This window comes from Polyodon spathula, chromosome 2 (assembly GCF_017654505.1).
Source record: "Polyodon spathula isolate WHYD16114869_AA chromosome 2, ASM1765450v1, whole genome shotgun sequence".
NCBI lineage: Eukaryota > Metazoa > Chordata > Actinopteri > Acipenseriformes > Polyodontidae > Polyodon > Polyodon spathula.
In genome coordinates, this window is record NC_054535.1 from 2,543,562 (window position 1) to 2,556,912 (window position 13,351).

The window sequence follows — 13,351 nt, forward strand, 5'->3', positions numbered from 1 at the left end:
AAGATAAGGATAGTATAGTTGGTTCTGGTTTGTTTCTAGAGCAATGCACAACCACTGAAACTAAAAAATAGTTATCTTTGAATGGCAACGCTATCATGCTTTGGTCTCCACAACTAATGTGGATACAATGATTATCTTCAAGAAAAGATTATCAGCTTAGTCATAACAGTTACATAAAAGCAATGATACCAATGCTTCTGAGCAACCAGTCCTGAGGATAGAAGCTAAATATGCATAAAAGTAACACCCACCCAAATTTCAATTCAAACAAGACCTGATCCGTTTACATGCAAGTTGTGCGAGTCTACTGAGCGAGGCCAATATTAGTATAAGTGCAAAAGACTTTTAGATTTCCACACAAGATTCCAGAAAGTAGCCACTTCAGGGAAAAGTTAACTGTAACAAAGCATGCCTGTGAGAATAGGGTTTTATTTCAGGAAGGCCTAACACAGAGACACTGCTGTAGACCCTGTTTTTTTTTAAGAGCACTGAACTCTAGGGCCTGCAATGTTGTCACGTTGCAAGTTTAGGTTGATTGATGGCTGGCTTGGGGAAACATTAAATATGGCTACAGATGTAAGATAGCAGGCTTTTATATGCCAGCCATTCACAATGACAAATGTGTCTCACAGGCATTCTGCTACCAAGAGCGTCAAAACAAGCAGTTTGTATTTAATTAAATGTGTTTGCAGAATAAACCTTTTTGAAAATGCTACATTGTTTTCACTAGGGTCCCAAATTTATAGCCGTTAAAGGTACATGACAACATTAAAGAACATTGAAAAAACACATGATACTAAAAGGAGAAACTGTGTAACAGTAACAGTAAATACTGTATTAAAACAGCAGAGGAAACAACTTTGAAAAGTACATGGCTTATTCAAATACCACCAGCAGCTGCAGTTTTAGGGCTTGATTTATAAAGACCTCTGGTTGCTCAGGGTAGAAGGCTCACCTTGTTGTATTGACCGTGCACCTCCTCAGGTGTGGTAGATACTCAGTTATTCATTGTAACAGGGGGAGATGTTACCTGCATGGGTTGTCACTGATAATAAGAGTCAGAACCACACGCCGCACAGACATGCAGATTTAATTACAAACACAAGTGCCGACACTAGGGAGCCAACAAAGGGTACACTACAAAATCCTTACTATACTGCCTGGGATTCTGGTGCTCAGAGTTCCGGCATCCGCCTAGCAAGTCCGGCTCTTTCCGACGGTCCCACATGGGCAGCTCTTCACAGGATCCATCTGGCAGTTGAAAGGTTTCGTATCAGTCATTTTCCCCAGGAGTGGATGCTCTCCCCCTCGGTGGCAACAGGGGAGCGTCCGCGATAAATAATAATAAGAAATCTGATTAAAAAAAACAGCATTAAACTGTCATACAAAGGAATGCAACATACATTACCTACAGTTGTGTGTATATTGAAACTACGTATTGGTAGTCCTTGTCAAAATGTAAAACTAATAACTGTTTTCCGTTTTTGAACAGATGCCTAAACGTTGCAGTAGTCGTAATTATTAAAATGGCAGCAATAACTGGCATGCATTGGTACAGATGATCAAAAGCTTAGCACTGCTAACAAAAGCCAGTTAAATAATCAAAACAAAAGGGGAACACTCAGCTAACAGGTCTCCAAATTCCACATGTACTGAAAACTATAAACTGGGCATATTAAACAACGTTAAGAGATAAAAGGCATAATAATACATATCCAGAACTTAATTAACCTTGCTCAACATACAGTAAATGTGTGCTTGTGACTAGCACCACTGACATACACTGAAATTATCTTATATTAATCAGCCCATTGACGGTGCTTGTGTCATTGCATATAACCTGTGAAATTTAAGCAATATGGCACAACATGGTGCTTCATTCCAGGATATAGCAATGCTTCGGGTTTGTTATGAGACAGAAACATTGTGAAGTCTGCTATTGTCACATTTATAACTTCAATTGTTGCAGGGTGTGTCATACAGTCAGGGGACAGCTGGTTCACATCCTGACTGTACAAAGACCCCACCTTCACTGAGGATTCCACAGAGCGTTTCATTGGTTCTCACTTCTACAGGTTAAGGAGGTAAAATCATCAGGGAGTGAGTTACAGCAGCCCCCAGTGGTCAGGTGCAGACTAAGCTCAGAGCAGACATCTGCAGGGCTAGCCCTTATCCCCCAGGGGCTGGTAGCTCTCTGACATCAGGTGTGGAGCGAGTGAGTATGAAGAGGCAATTGGCTTGGCCATGGGATCAGAGGATGGCTAGAGAGAAAACAGGGATGATTTCCATTATATGAGAGCAGATGAGATATCCTTCTGCCTGGTGTTGATGGCTGAAGTGTAATGTTAGCTCCAGGGATCAGCTTATTTTGCTTCCCCAGTGCATCAGCACACACAACGGCTGTGATGCTGGCTCCGGGGATCAACCCAGTGCGGTCTCCCCAGCGCATCAGCATGACAACCATCTGGATTGAGCTAAGTAGAGTACATCTCTGGGGTCTTCAAGTGGGCACCTTCCATCCTCTGTGTTTCGTCGACTAGCCTACGACACCTCAAGAGGGCTCAACACTGATTCTGGCGTCCCAGCATCACCACTCTCCGTCCCCCACTCAACTCAGCCCAGCTTACTTACCCGTACATCAGCGTTGCTTTCTTTCTGTTGTGCTTGAGATCCCCAGCCAGAATCTTTCTGTCTCAACCACAGCCAGTTGCTGCTCCTTTCTGTTGCTTCAGATAAGTTCTTCACTGTGTGACGCAACTCTTGGCCACTGAACCCGACATCTCTGAGAAACTGGGTTGTAGAGTGTGCCACAAATCATCGAAAACCCACCTCCACTGGGTAAACTCGGACTCTCCATTCTCTCTGTTCCACTTCAACAGCTAGTTGAACATACCAAAGTTTCTTCCTCTCATACGCCTCATCCCATGGCACTATTAACTTTACCAGATGAACAAGGAGTGCTAATCCAGACCACAAGACAATGTCCCATCGAAGGTTAGTGGTGGCAATCTCAGGTGGTAAAATAAGCCGTTGACCAACATCTGCCAGCATTTTCCAGTCTCTAGCAGCTTCTAGTTGTCCTGGACGATGCTTGGTTTTAACACCTTTTCTTGGTGATTGCTCTCATGGACAGAGGAATATTGTCTTTTATGTGTAATGCTTTAATGGAACTGATGGAATCATATTGGTCATGAAACACTTATCAATGCTAAGGCCAAACATCGCAGCACTATGGTGCCAAGCAAACCGTCCTTGGCTAAGACCCACCTTGCATCCTGTTAAAATGTGCCTTAATGTTGCAGGTGATTAACACAAAGGACATAAGGGATCCTCACCCACCCAGAGGTTTAAGTACTGTGGTGATGGGAGAACATCATATGCTGATCTGATGAGGAAACTGATCCTGCTCTGTTCCATTGTCCATAGGTCTTGTCAGCCAACCGTTGTTCCACACTCTCCCATCTCATCCATTCTCCCTGCTTCGCCTGGAAAACGGCCTTCATGCACCTCATCCTCCTGCTTTTGTACTTCGTTGACTACCAGCTTCCTGTGTTGAGCTCAGGTTGCCTTATGCCATGTAGGAGCTGAACTGAGACCAAAACCTCCTTTTCCATGCTGAACTTGCCCCATAATATCACAGGTTCGAAGGGCAGCCTTTGCATCTTCCACAGCTTTCTTTGCCACCCACTTTCTTCCAGTTTTCAACACAGGTGCTGCCTCCCTTACGCATTTGTCTCGTGAATCTACTAATGTCATTTCCAGTCGGACCTTGGCGCACTTAAACTCCTCGGTTAGAGCTGAGACTGGTAGCTGCAGTATTCCTTTACCATAAAGTCCCACTCTGCTGATATGAACTGATTAAAGTTGGCAGTAGTCCAAACTGAAAGCACCAGAGTTTCAGTTAGCCCGGTAAAGAACTCCTGTTTATGCTCTTCAACCCTTCCACTACTTGTTGTTTAACTTCTTCCACACAAACTGTGCCCTTTAGCTCCCCATCATACCATCTCCCAAGACTTTTTATTGGCTTCTCAGACACTGTTCGTATTGCCTTACCATTAATGTAGAACCTTGTATCTACTACTTTACCTTTAATTATAGAGATGCTCCCTGATTTTGTGGGCTTGAATTGCATTGCGAGATACTATTGGTTAATTTGCCCAATAACCGATTAGTGCAGGCTACTGTTGTAGTCATTGTTGTCATGTCATCCATGTATGCTCGAATTGGTGGTAGTCGCATTCCAGAAGCCAAGCGCTCTCCTCCCACTACCCATTTTGATGCACTAATAATTACTTCCATTGCCATGGTAAAAGCCAGTGGAGAAATGGTGCATCCTGCCATTATTCCAGCTTCTAGGCAGACTAAATTTATTTTAAAAATAAATAATAATAATAGTAACAATAACAATAATAGTAATACATTTTAAAAAGTGCTTCCACCTCTTTCTTGTGCAGCAACATTATTTTAAATCAAATTGTGGGCACAAACACTTACTCTTTTATATGGTGATTCACGTTTTTAGGTAAAACAGTTTGTTTGCCTACAATGACATTCATTTTTCACGTGCTTAGCTCAAGAATAAATCTACTGCAGATTGGCAACACGATCATAGTACTCCAGTGTTTCCCAAACTCCCTGGTCTCTCCTGATGCTCTTGAACTTCTACTTGAGTTCAAGGTGGTCTGGGTTAGTTGTGGAATGTTTTTGTGGTAGAACACACTCCAGTACCATTGGGAGAACTCCCACACACACACACACCAAATGTAGACGTGCAGATTTGTAGTGGTTTCCCAAACATACCTGATACTTGAAAATCAAGCAATGCAAGTAAGAATCTGCCAAAAAAACTGGAAGGACCCTCAGGAGAATGTGTTTAGAAACTATCCAAAACGCATGCTTTTAATCAGTTTTATGGCCAATACACTGAGCCTGCTGACTTCAGTAAGCAATTAAACTGACTTCAGCTTATTCAGCTTACCGATTTTCATAAGAGTAAGATCACAATCACACAAAATGGTAGAGGAAGCTAGACTGAGCCCCACGCTGCTGAGAAGCAATGTACTGTGCTCACTCAGCAGGATAAAGCTACTGGTAGAGGAGGCTAGACTGAGCCCCACGCTGCTGGGAAGCAATGTACTGTGCTCAGTCAGCAGGATAAAGCTACTGGTAGAGGAGGCTAGGCTGAGCCCCACGCTGCTGAGAAGCAATGTACTGTGCTCAGTCAGCAGGATAAAGCTACTGGTAGAGGAGGCTAGACTGAGCCCCACGCTGCTGAGAAGCAATGTACTGTGCTCAGTCAGCAGGATAAAGCTACTGGTAGAGGAGGCTAGACTGAGCCCCACGCTGCTGGGAAGCAATGTACTGTGCTCACTCAGCAGGATAAAGCTACTGGTAGAGGAGGCTAGACTGAGCCCCACGCTGCTGAGAAGCAATGTACTGTGCTCAGTCAGCAGGATAAAGCTACTGGTAGAGGAGGCTAGACTGAGCCCCACGCTGCTGAGAAGCAATGTACTGTGCTCACTCAGCAGGATAAAGCTACTGGTAGAGGAGGCTAGACTGAGCCCCACGCTGCTGAGAAGCAATGTACTGTGCTCAGTCAGCAGGATAAAGCTACTGGTAGAGGAGGCTAGTCTGAGCCCCACGCTGCTGAGAAGCAATGTACTGTGCTCAGTCAGCAGGATAAAGCTACTGGTAGAGGAGGCTAGACTGAGCCCCACACTGCAGAGTGCAATCAACATCTTTATACCACAGTCAACATGCTGTGTGCTTTCATATTGTATTGGATCATTTATTTTGTGGTTGTAACCGAGTTTACATAAACATATTTCTATAAGCAGATTTGTTGGCAAAAGCTAAACAGCTGATTCTAGATGTTTTCTTTTCCTTGTCTCTATAGCCTGGCACAGACACATCAGATAATTCTCATAAGACTTGCAGAGGTCTTTTCTTAAAACACAGGGGTAGATGTACTAAAGTGTTGTCTCAATAGTCGCAAACCAGTTGCAAATGAGTCGGAAGTCTAGGGTGAAATGTACTAAACAATCGCAATGCTGTTAGCGACTTTTTAGGGAATACTTTGCGGCAGCAGTTTCTCTTTGTGGTTCAGCCATAGATGAATATGTAATTATGGGCGTTCCTGCATAAATTCACAAAACTGGGTTGGAAATGAGGGTTCTCAAATATTATAATGAGATGTACTAAAGCTGCCTCTAATTGTAACACAATTGCATCAATTTGTTCAGAACCTTTTCAAGCACGTTTTAAGCAGTAGCAATCGTTGCTGGCATTTCCCAGTTCACTTTTTCTCGGGTGTTGCCAGTGGTGCTCAATGCATTTTTGAGGCCAAATACCTATTTTTCCCTAAAAGCAGGGTGTACTTATAAGCCTTGAAAACAAATTTCTGTGATATTTCTGGTCGGGAGCAATAGACTGCACACATGTGCTGCTAACCCCTCCAGCTCATTCTGAGCATCTGTATAGGAATAGGAAACACACCTATTCTATTAATGTGCAGATGGTTTGTAACTGTGCGCAATTTAGCACTGCACCCCTGACTAACTTACCATATTCATTTGAATTTAAGACAGCCTCGAATTTAAGATTTTTCCCACCCTGAATTTGAGGATAAATAAAACGTCAAATAAATATTTATTTACAAAGATACAACCTCAATGATGCTGTGACAAGGTCTTCCTTGTGTCACGTGTGTGGGTAGCCGCTGTTCAAGCACACAGAGAGACAGACGTGGTGTTGAAGTTGAAACACCGGCACAGGCGCGCAAGTTTTATTAACAAATGAAAAAAAAAGTAAAATAAAGGTGGTCATGTGACGTTACCAGCGATGGTAATGCACAGAGGACTAATACAGCAAACTGTACAAAAAGTGCAAAATAAAACACAATACCACAAACTATAAATCAAAGGTGCCATGAAAACGGCAGGCCTTGCAGCAGCCCCAATCACAGAGATCGCCATGCTTTTATACTGACTCTCCGCTGAGACACGCCCACCCGCCTGCTGGAACAGCTGATTGCTTTCAGCTGCTGCTCCACGCAGATGGGTAATCGTCCCCGGCAGAGCGCCACAGCAGCTAAACAATTAAGTAAATAAATATTAACAATTAACACAAAAGCATACAATAAACTACATATTTCCCCATGTGCAGGACTTACGCCTTGCCACGGATGCATATGGAGGCCGCCTGCAATCGCACAGAGCATTACAGTTATGTGCTGCTTATTATTTCCAGTCTTGACTACTCACACCTGTTTTTCTCCCAGTTTGTGAACTGTGGTATTCCTTGGCATGTTGAAAAAATACTGGGGTCTGATCAGCATCTCCAATCTGTTCAAGCATTAGAAATGGTGAAATTGTAACAGTTTCCCTTTGAATTCCTCTGGGAAGCTAATGACACTTTGTCGCAGTCTGACTGGGTGGTGTGACATCACAGACCCAGAAGAAGACAGGCATAGACAGCTCTGGGGTATGAATGCGCTGCTTGCACATTTTAATTACAAATAAAAACATTTATCAAAACAAAAACACTTTATAAAACAAAAAGGCACGTTTATCATGCCGTTGTTAAGCTAAAGAACATAAGAACGTAAGAAAGTTTACTAACGAGAGGAGGCCATTCGGCCCATCTTGCTCGTTTGGTTGTTAGTAGCTTATTGATCCCAGAATCTCATCAAGCAGCTTCTTGAAGGATCCCAGGGTGTCAGCTTCAACAACATTACTGGGGAGTTGATTCCAGACCCTCACTATTCTCTGTGTAAAAAAGTGCCTCCTATTTTCTGTTCTGAATGCCCCTTTGTCTAAACTCCATTTGTGACCCCTGGTCCTTGTTTCTTTTTTCAGGCTGAAATAGTCCCTTGGGTCGACACTGTCAATACCTTTTAGAATTTTGAATGATTGAATTAGGTCATCACGTAGTCTTCTTTGTTCAAGACTGAACAGATTCAATAATTTTAGCCTGTCTGCATATGACATGCCTTTTAAGCCCGGAATAATTCTGGTCGCTCTTCTTTGCACTCTTTCTAGAGCAGCAATATCTTTTTTATAGCGCGGTGACCAGAACTGCACACAATATTCAAGATGAGGTCTTACTAGTGCATTGTACAGTTTTAACATTACTTCCCTTGATTTAAATTCAACACTTTTCACAACGTATCCGAGCATCTTGTTAGCCTTTTTTATAGCTTCCCCACATTGTCTAGATGAAGACATTTCTGAGTCAACAAAAACTCCTAGGTCTTTTTCATAGATTCCTTCTCCAATTTCAGTATCTCCCATATGATATTTATAATGTACATTTTTATATCCTGCGTGCAGTACCTTACACTTTTCTCTATTAAATGTCATTTGCCATGTGTTTGCCCAGTTCTGAATCTTGTCTAGATCATTTTGAATGACCTTTGCTGCTGCAACAGTGTTTGCCACTCCTCCTACTTCTGTGTCATCTGCAAATTTAACAAGTTTGCTTACTATACCAGAATCTAAATCATTAATGTAGATTAGGAATAGCAGAGGACCTAATACTGATCCCTGTGGTACACCACTGGTTACCACCCTCCATTCTGAGGTTTCTCCTCTAATCAGTACTTTCTGTTTTCTACATGTTAACCACTCCCTAATCCATGTACATGTGTTTCCGTGAATCCCTACTGCGTTCAGTTTGAGAATTAATCTTTTATGCAGGACTTTGTCAAAAGCTTTCTGGAAATCTAAATAAACCATGTCACGTGCTTTGCAATTATCCATTATCAATGTTGCATCCTCATAAAAATCAAGCAGGTTAGTTAGACATGATTTCTGTCTCTGTCTCCCAGGACACTGTTACCATATAGGTAATTTTCCATTTTTGATCTTATTATAGATTCCATAAGTTTGCATATAATAGAAGTCAGGCTTACTGTTCTGTAGTTACCTGGTTCAGTTTTGTTTCCCTTTTTGTGGATCGGTATTACTTTTTGCAATTTTCCAGTCTGACAGTACAACCCCTGTGTCAAGAGACTCTTACATGATCTTGGTTAGTGGTTTCTAAATAACTTCTTTCATTTCTTTGAGTACTACTGGGAGGATCTCATACGGCCCAGGGGATTTGTTTATTTTAAGAGCTCCTAGTCCCTTTAACACTTCTGCCTCGGTTATGCTAAAGTTATTTAAAACTGGATAGGAACTGGATGACATGTGGGGCATGTTGTCCATATCTTCCTTTGTAAAAACTTGTGAAAAGTAATCATTTAATATATTTGGTATTTTTTTTCTTCATCTATGATTTTGCCATTTGTATCTCTTAGACATTTAACCTCCTTTTTGAATGTTCTCTTGCTGTTGTAATATTGGAAAAACATTTTGGAATTGGTTTTAGCCCCCTTAGCAATGTTCATTTCTATTTCTCTCTTGGCCTTTCTAACTTCCTTTTTGACTTGCATTTGCAGTTCCGTGTACTCTTTCTGTGTACTTTCTTTTTGGTCCTTTAACGCTCTGTAAAGTGCTTTTTTTTGCTGAATATTTTTTTAAATTGATCTATTAAACCATTTTGGCAATTTAGTTTTACATTTAGATTTGTCTACTTTAGGGATGTAATTGTTTTGCTCCTCTAGTACTACATTTTTGAAGAACAGCCATCATTTTTCTGTGGATGTTTTCTCTATTTTTCTCCAATCTACTTCTGTTAGTTTCTGTTTCATGCCTTCATAGTTTGCTTTTCTAAAATTGTAAACCTTAGCTTTAGTCATTACTTTTGGGGTTTTAAAAAACACTTCAAATGAGACCATGTTGTGGTCTGAGTTTGCCAGTGGTTCTCTGACCTCTGTTTCAATTATTCTGTCTTCGTTATTTGAAAAGACTAAATCAAGGCATGCCTCCCCTCTAGCGGGTGCCTTGACAAATTGTGTTAGGAAGCAGTCATTTGTCATTTCCACCATTTCAATTTCATCCGTCGTGCTCCCCACCGGGTTTTCCCATTTTATATGAGGGAAGTTGAAATCCCCCATTGGTATGGCTTCTCCTTTGCTACACGCATTTCTAATGTCATTGTATAACAGATTATTGTGCTCACCGTCTGAATCTGGCGGTCTATAGCATGCTCCTATTATTATGCCCTTTGAATTTTTGTCCGTTATTCTGAACCATATTGATTCGGCTTTATTTTCTTTGTCCAGGTTTAACCCCTGGGCTTCAAGACTGTTTCTTATGTATAGCGCTACCCCTCCTCCTCTTCTGTCCTGCCTGTCTTTCCTATACAGTGTATACCCACAAATATTATATTCGTCCCCATCAATCTCAGACAACCACGTTTCTGTAACACCTATCACATCATAATTACTTGTTAGTGCAGTAGCTTAAAGTTCTAAAATTTTGTTTCTGATACTTCTAGCATTTAGATAAATACATTTAATAAATACATTCAAAGCTGCAGGTCTTTTATATTGTGGCCGAGGGGTCAACTGGCTATCAATTGCCTACTTTACTCCTCAACCACATCTGGCACAGGTTTTAGAACATGCGTTGTCAGCAGCCAGTTTGTCAATAATCACTTGCTGCTGTCAACACATTCTCACTATTTTATCATGATGGTGCATTCTAACCCCATCCAGGCTGTAAAACAATAACAATAAAATGGTGTAGTTTAAATACACATAAACAATACATTTTAATAATATAATATAACAAATAATTCAATACACGTCACACGCTTCTTTTAAAATGCCTCCTGTATGTCATGGATAATTCAAGATCATGCAGCAGCGTTTTGGTTCGTCTTTTGTCGGCAGTAAGTCACATTGCTGCTTGTGTATTCATGCAGTGAAGTCTTTGTTGGTAATTTGAATGCAAGCATCACTATACTGTACTTTAATTTTAAGATGCAGGCTATTTTTGAGAAGCAAAAAATGGTTCAAAAAGTGTGACTTAAATTCGAAGGAATACAGTAAATAAAAACTGACTGTATGCATTTGGCTTGTAGGCTACTCGTAATATTATAATTAGTAGTATAATGCAAAATTTGTTACTGGTCCCTTGAAATTTGTATTAACGAGGATTGACTGTCCTTCTGTAAGTATCATAACTTCTCAATGTGGAACCATGGTCTATTCTGGGTTAATTGTCTAGTCTATTAAGTAGGTCAAGTTAAAAATAATAATAATAAAAAAACCAGTAAAATCATTTAGTTTAAATTTAAACTAATCTTTTATTCGCATTGTACACCATTGTGTACAGTGCAGCAGCATGATTCATTTTACATTACAGGTAGTGTACGGGCTTAAGTAAAAAGAAAGTGTGCTAGGTATTCATTTGATTTTACTACTGTACTGTATACTGCAGGAGCGCCCCCAGAAATCTCTCACATGGTACGCACAAGTGAACACACAAACATCCCACCTCATGCCGATAACGACTCTGCATTACAATGCTGTTAAGTGTTTCAGCCAGTCAGAGTGCTGCATTTTGGTCTTTCCTGAGTTTCACAGCACCTACACTGTCACAGTAGAAAACTGCAATCAAATTGCATCACTGTTTCCTTTTCTAAAAATGAATAAACACAGCGTACTGCCATCGAGACAGAACAGCAACTACACTGACTGCAGCCAAATAGAGACAACAACAATAAAATATACAAATAAACTGAAATACAGACCTAAACTAGAGGAAAAACTAGCTCACAAATCTGTCATGCTGGTTCTATTTCTAATCATTACTCTCACAATCACTACAACTAATCATTACTCAACCCCTAAGCCTGGCATATAAACATAAACTTTTTTATGTTACACGTGACAAAACAGACAGTTAAAAAAATAAAACAGCAATAACAATAATAATAACGTAAGAAATGAACTCTTGTAGCAAGAGAAACCAAAGACCGAAGGTGGAGTATCCATGCCATCAGAAGCCAGAGATACAAATACTTTTTTATTGCACACTTTGGTGTACTTTATTTGTTATAATTAGTTGTAGCTGTTTATTCACTGGGCATGATCGAAGGCTGCGTGGAGGATGAGACTTTGGGAATTGATAATAGAAGATATATGCTTATAACTGCAGAGTAAGGAGATTTCCCTTGGCTAACGGACAGCCACCCTCGCAGAGGATGAAGCCTCGCAGAGGAAAGATGATTAGAAAGCCAGTTTTTTGTTACTATAGTGTTGCTTGTGTTAATGAACAGGGTTAATGAATTGAGTTTACAGAGCTGCACTGTTTGACACTGGCAGAGCTGGTCTGTTTGGGAAATTCATAGAAAGAGGAGATAGTGAGTTTCGGGGACTAGAGTGAGATAGCAGAACTGAATGCCAAGGGATGGAAAACTGAAGAGAGAGGAGACAGCGAATTTTGAACAGCGTAAAAAACCAAAGGCCACAAGGCAAAGATATTCCATGACTAGACTGTCGAAAGGAGAGAAACGACCTTGGCTGAGAATTGTGACTAGGCTAAAGAGAATACAATTAGTAAATGGAAGACGGGAGGTGGGAGGTGGGAGGTGGGGAGGAGCTCTTTGCTATCCCTCTGAGAAGGTGGCGGACAGCAAGGGTTGATGATAGGGGGGTCAAGGTATGCTGAACAGGTGATATTGATATTGAATGCTTGATAGGTAAGTTTTGAGGGCTCCCAAGCAGAGATATAAATAGCCTTTTGTATGAAATGTTGATTGAAAGGGGTATATATCCTTCTGTTTGGTGTTGATTGCTGAAGTGTAATGCTGGCTCCAGGGATCAGCTAATTTTGCCTCCCCAGCGCATCAGCACACACAACGGCAGCGATGATGGCTCCGGGGATCAACCCAGTGTGGTTTCCCCAGCGCATCAGCATGATAACTGTCTGGATTGATATAAATTAAATAGCGGATTTTGATCTCTCTTTGCTGGTATTTTTTGAATAGAGCTTTCAGAAGCTTATGAATGGGCCAGTCTTTTTGAAAAAGATGAGCTGGAGAAGTATCTCTAGAATGCAGGCGTTTAGAGCGGCGGGTTTGCTGCTGGATGGCTGGAGCGGTAGGAGCAGGCATGGCGAGACTGAAGCAGCGGTTTCACCGGAGGCGAGGGCGAATGGGTCAGTCACGCTGTCGGGTGAAGAAGGAGCAGTAGGATCGTTGAATTTTTTCAGGCATTTTCTCCTTGTATTAATGGTGGGTGGAAGTGGACAAATGCTTATGTGATCCGAAAATTCTGAATCGGATGGGGAAGACAGATATGTCTGGTAAGTATTCATTGTCAAAGATTAGCCTTGGGTCAGTACTCTTGAGTCTGCAGGCTGATTAGCGAGGCAAAAAGAAAAACCCATGACAGAGAGCAGTCTTTGCTTCCCAATATTCTGTAATGTTGTTGAGTTGATCTTGTGGTATTTGATTCATT